This window comes from Pogona vitticeps, chromosome 1 (assembly GCF_051106095.1).
Source record: "Pogona vitticeps strain Pit_001003342236 chromosome 1, PviZW2.1, whole genome shotgun sequence".
Lineage (NCBI taxonomy): Eukaryota > Metazoa > Chordata > Lepidosauria > Squamata > Agamidae > Pogona > Pogona vitticeps.
In genome coordinates this window covers 170,153,197-170,159,196 of record NC_135783.1, presented here as the reverse complement: position 1 = coordinate 170,159,196, position 6,000 = coordinate 170,153,197, and the positions used below count along the sequence as shown (strand labels likewise).

The following is a 6,000-nucleotide window of genomic DNA, read 5'->3' as shown; positions in this document are numbered from 1 at the left end:
ATAATGTCTGAACTCAGGTGAAGAGGAAGTACCTGTGTATTATATGTAACATCTCGTATATCCCCATCCCCAACCCCCAAATTCCAAAGTAACTGCCTATCATTTGATCTCTTCCATTAAATTGCTGGACATGATTGTGGCGGAGTGAGATGACAAGAGGTGAGTGACCCTCCTGCAAGGTGAGAATTGTCCACCAAGGCAATGCCCAAGATGCCCTGATTGGGAGAGCTACTGTTCTCTGTCATGGGTCTTTTCTGCTCAGGGCCATCTGGCCTTGAGATGTATGGAAAGGGCATCATGCAGAACTGTGGCTTCTTCTCCTCATTCTAAATGACTTGGGAAGGAGGGGTCTGTTCACATTAAAAGATAAAGAGGGACAAAGTCATAATGAGGGGGACAGTATCTTTACATTGCCACAAGGTCACGGAAGGATTATCAAAGTGAGGCTGCTACCGCCATATGATGAGCCTGGTGTCCATATCTATTTCTGTGGTGTGAAGAATGTTACCCATCTGTAGTTTCACTACAGGATACTGAAGCACTGTAATTATTTTTGAGACTTACATACAATTTTTTTGATCAAACAGTTTTCAAGAACAATCACTTATATAATACATTGACACATTGCTCCTCTGGCTAGCAATAGAAGCCAGTGACTCTTTCTTCCTGTTTTTGCCACCAAAGGAATTCGGCCAATAGAATGGATGCTACACATGGCAGAATTCCTTTGTGGCTGTAAGTGTATTTATTTATTTATTTATTTATTTATTTATTTATTTATTGGATTTATATACCGCCCCATAGCGCTACAAGCACTCTCCGGGCGGTTTACAATTTTAATTATAAAGGCTACACATTGCCCCCCCAGCAAGCTGGGTATTCATTTTACCGACCTCGGAAGGATGGAAGGCTGAGTCAACCTTGAGCCGGCTACCTGGGATTTGAACCCCAGGTCGTGAGCACAGTTTTAGCTGCAGTACAGCGTTTTAACCACTGCGCCACGAGGCTCTTTCTGCCTAATATAAGATTTCTGTAGACTTCTTCACACCAACTTTTAATTGTGTCATAATAAAACAGAATTCAGAGTGCTGTTCATCTCTTGATGAAGCAGTGAATTAACACATTCTGCATTCATCAGATCACGTATCAGCTAATTTCTGTATTCTTAAAATAGTCCACAGTGGACCATATCCAGTGTTATAAATGGTAGAATGTCTGAACTTAATTCCTCTTGTTTTCTTCCCTGTCTTCTCACTGTGCTGACCCTAAACAAGCACTGGAGTCACTTTCTAGGAACATGTAAACTGACAATGAATGACAATACTCTCAAAGAAGTATGCAATTGGGAAGTAAAAATGATGAAATAAGAGAAAAAATAATAAAAATCACGGAAGCTGAAGCAGTCCTTTTGAAAGTTTTCAAAAAGCAACTTTAAAAAGTATTTATCCAGCAGAGAAAAATAATCAAAATAGTTTCCCAAGAGTATGAACCAAAGATAGAAAATTCAATAGGATATTTAACACATTGGTTTCAACAACTCAAGATGACTTCACATGCATCCGAAAAGGACCTTCCAGAAATGGCATCCAAGACAATAGCAGATTCGGTTATCCTTATATTAGCAAGGTCTATTTGCCATTGGTATAAAATAAGCAGGCATATACACTCACATACACTGACTGTTGCAGTAGACCGCACGACAAGATGTGCGATCTGATTAGAACTGCAAGGCATTTGACAGGCATGCGTATATTTGTGTGTGTTTGCACATGCATCTAACTGTATTTCTATATTTGAGATATATTCAGGATCAGAATGGTTTGTCACTGAAAACAAACAGAACAAAACAAAATCAGGAGTCTGAATGGTGAAGGAGTAATGATTGGCTAATTGCTGGATCTATGTCCTTGACTACAGGAAACCCCTGTATGCAGAAGCTTCATGGCCTGAGGGCTACTGATTTGCTCAGTGGCTTTTTAAAAAATGTCATCAAAATTACAGAACCATCACTGTTGGTTGCATTCCATTTCAAGGAAAGGAAAAGATTTGGGAGAAAATAGGTCACATGCACTTCATTTCATGTCACATGATTCTCATCCAGAGGCCAATGAGGCTTTAGCCCTCTATGCATTTGAACAAGACATCCCTGTAATTTTATCCATTCGCATTTTTGATCTTTTCTCAACGTGGAATGAGTGGCCATCTGTTTTAAACCCACATCAAACTAAATCATTTCCAAAGCTGCTTTTTTGAGGTAAGAAGATTTAAAAATACTCTTTTGGTAAAATACAATGGCTCGCTCACTTGCTTATTTATTTATTTATTTATTTATTTATTTATTTATTTATTTATTTATTTATTTATTTATTTATTTATTTATTTATTTATTTATTTAAAAAAAATCTTATCCCAATGAGAAGCATTATTGGGAAGCACGAAGTAAGATGAAGAGAATATCTAGCAAATGTGATTTTTAAAAGCCCTAAAGTAATTTAAAAGATGAACTGAGGGATCTTTTCAAAAACCTGTCTTGACAAGAAATCTAGAACAAGACATAGTAGATGTAATATTTGGTCTTCGAAGGAAAATAAACAGAAACCCAATTAATTTAGATATCTTGTAAGTTTAGAAATTTTCAAATTTTTATTCATATATGATTGTATAGTTTATATATATTCACGCATATATAATTATGTATAATTTTATATATTTATATTTATTTAGTATATTATATATACAAATAAATACATTAACATAATAGTAGTAATATTTCAGATAATACAGTGTGGCAGTTGAACACATATGAGAGATAACATATCTTTTCAATATATCTTTTTGGTGCATGACAGAGTATGAAATTAACCTAAACGACTTTTAAAAATCAACATATCAACTCCTGAATACACAAAGCTGTGATTTTGAAAATATATGTATCAATTAAAACAGACAAAATTGGTATAATTGGATACTTTGTTATTTTGTATTTCATATACATGAAAAATTTAATAATCTAATATATTATTCCTTTTCCTAATTTTATCTTTGGCAAGGAATGAATAAACAAATTTAGATTTAGGGAGAAATAGTATAAACTAATTCTAAAGAAAAGTGAGTTTGGTTTTATCCGTTAAGGCTGCAGAAATAAAACCAAACAGAAATATAAATACTGGGATTTCATGTGAGTTTGATATTTGACATATATCACTTTTAAGGAAAAAAGTATAAATTTGAAATGTGAGTTATTCCAATATCAATATTAAATAAGGAATTTAAGAAAACCAGAATTGGGTGATAAATAAATAGATCAGATTTCATGAATATCTTTACTGTAACCTTTATATTCTATAATGTTTTAGGCCATTTCATCTTATTACAATACACAATGCATTTTTCTTGGGTACAAGTCTTTCTAAAATTAAACTGTTCCTATACATTATATACATTCTATAATTTCTAAATAAGCATCAGTCTATCAGAGGAATATTTTGGGTCGACATCATCATATAGATTAAAAATACAAGAAAAATGTACAAGACTTATCATTACGTTTCTAAGTTTAACCCAGTATTTTGTGCTATGGTGAAATGTTTCATGAGAAATTATTTCCCAGTCCGTCAAAAGAATATTCTAACTAATTTTTTATCTGAATAATACCTTGGTGTTGTTATGATCATTTATATTAAAAGAAGAAACAAGATAAATATTCTAACTGAAAGGGTGGGCTTAAAATAGCACCGTGTTATGTTTTGCCTATATTGGTCCCTCTATTTGATGCCAAATTTTAGAATGTACAGAAAAGACAAAGCTATGCAGTGAAAACCGAGACATGTTTATTCCAAAGAAGAGGGCACCTATTTTTTCTCCCCAGAAAGTGTACATAGGATTTCAACCTTTAGACAAAGACATAAACATTCAAAACTTTAATTCTAGTATCTGTGCTACATTATGTCCCGGTTGCAAGAATGTAACTATTCTAAAACTGCTCTTAAGATCAGTTATTTAAGGATGCAGACAGTGAAATGGTGGGTGGGAGGAAGAAATCAGAAAGAACTGCAGCATGATTCTAGGTATGTTTACACAGTTATAAGTCCTGTTGACTTTAGTGTGGGTAATAATCACGCTTGGCATTGGAACCTTAAGAAATGATTGAGTATTTGGGTATTTGTCTTGCTAGTCCCGATTATATTCCACATTATATCCTCTCTTTTTGACATGTGTGGCTGTTTTGTTGTTGTCTAGACATACATAAAGATACAAGCATAAATGAAACCACAGATTTTCTAAAGAAATTTGGATAGAAAATGGCTTCCATACCAAGCTTCATAAAATATATTGACTTCTTAATTATCTAAATAGAATGAAGTGTGAATTGTGCCTCTTTGTAGAACGGAATGTATGTTTCTCTGTTAGTACACTTCATGCTTTCAACACATTTTTTTCATGAAAAAACCTATGAGTTCATAAGTAGAGTATCTCTAGTGTTATCTCTATCAAAGCATCTCTATGAATTACATTCACCTTTTATGTCATTATGGAAAACACGTATACATGATTTCAATGTTTTCACATTAAAGAATGCATCGAAGTTGAAAAGGTTCTAGTGATTGGGCAGAAAACTGAAGTCAGAGTGACAGAATATATTTTTCAGAACGAGTCAATAGCACCTCTAGTTGCAATCATTCTTTAGCACCCCTTTAGCACCCTTAGTTGCAATCATTTATTTTAGCAGATACAATTTTCTGTCCAAGCCAAGGGTGGAAAGGAGTAAATTATAGTAGAATGAAGGAATTGTATAACTTACATATTTGTGCTATTATTTCACATTGGGAATATGGGACATTAATCTGATAGACAGGAGGCTGAGCTGCCATTTCAGATTTCTGAAGCAAAAGCGAAGTTTGCATGGCAGAAAACCTCTAGAAATTTTCACTGGCTGAAATTTTTGTGTATAATGAAGTTAAACAGCCAAAAATAGCAACATCAACATTCATTGCAATCATTGTTATTTTGCACCTCATAATGATAAAAATATCACAGGTGGAAAGTCTCTCTCTCTCTCTCTCTCTCTCTCTCTCTCTCTCTCTCTCTCTGCCATTCCTGTCATCTCAACCCCTCCCCCACTTTTGTCCCTGCATACACATACAAAACACTTTCTTTTTTTAAAGCATAGAGACATGTGCCTTTGGCATGCATATCTAGGACAGGCCCATTTAACTGTTAATAACAATCATCACTCTGTGCAGATAGCCAGTGAGTTGGCTAGAAACATAAATAAGTATCCTGATAAAAATAATCAAGTGACCTGAAATAGGGGCAGAGGAGAAGTAATTTGGGAACTGGGAGAAGCAGACGGCCCTTGCTGTTCCCCCAGTGGCATTCTTCCAGATGAAAGGAAATCATTGAAATGTCCCTCAACATTGACTGCAGTGGATAGACGCTATCTCCAAGTCCTGAACAGTTCAACTGCAACATCATCCCCCTTTTAGAAATGGTTATTATTATCTACCGTTAAGTTGCTTTTGATTTATGCCAACTCTGTGAATCCCTGGCCTTCAGAAGGTCCTGTCACTAACATCCCTGCACAAGTATGGCAATACAAGGCCATGGCATTCTTTATTGGCTTGGTACAAATTCAGTTATGCTTTTCCTACTGCTTTCATTTTTTCCCCAGACATGAACAGAGGAACACACCTTTCAAGATTTATGTTTGACCTTATATAAAATTTCACTGGTACTAGAAGTTTATCTTAAAATCACAGTTCCTTACCATAGCCATAAGATAACTGACATAATAACAAAGCTTGGACTTATTCAGTATATTTGGTGTATTCAAAATATTTGCCAAAGCCCTATAAGAAGGCTGATATGGCGCTGTAGTTACAAGTCTATAAGAATTACGGTAGTTTGGAGGATTTTGTTTGATTTATTTTTTATTACAACTTCCCTAAATAACATAAATTTTACCAAAACAATTGATTAAAAAAAAAACCCTGAATCTTC

The 6,000-nt window shown here is 34.5% G+C and overlaps 1 protein-coding gene across 16 annotated transcripts in view; it reads left to right on the top strand.

The window, feature by feature from the left end:
• Nucleotides 1-2,055: 2,055 nt before the first annotated feature.
• The window catches only part of PCBP3 (poly(rC) binding protein 3), a 111,501-nt gene continuing 107,556 nt past the window's right edge, over nucleotides 2,056-6,000 (top strand). For 3 of the 16 annotated variants that reach the window (XM_072977123.2, XM_072977113.2, XM_072977145.2), the window contains exon 1: nucleotides 2,128-2,254. The gene's annotated coding sequence lies outside the window, so the exon portion shown is untranslated. Of the gene's footprint in view, nucleotides 2,255-6,000 lie in introns of all 16 variants that reach the window. The other 13 variants (XM_072977067.2, XM_072977062.2, XM_072977043.2 and 10 more) reach the window with 9 other exon arrangements.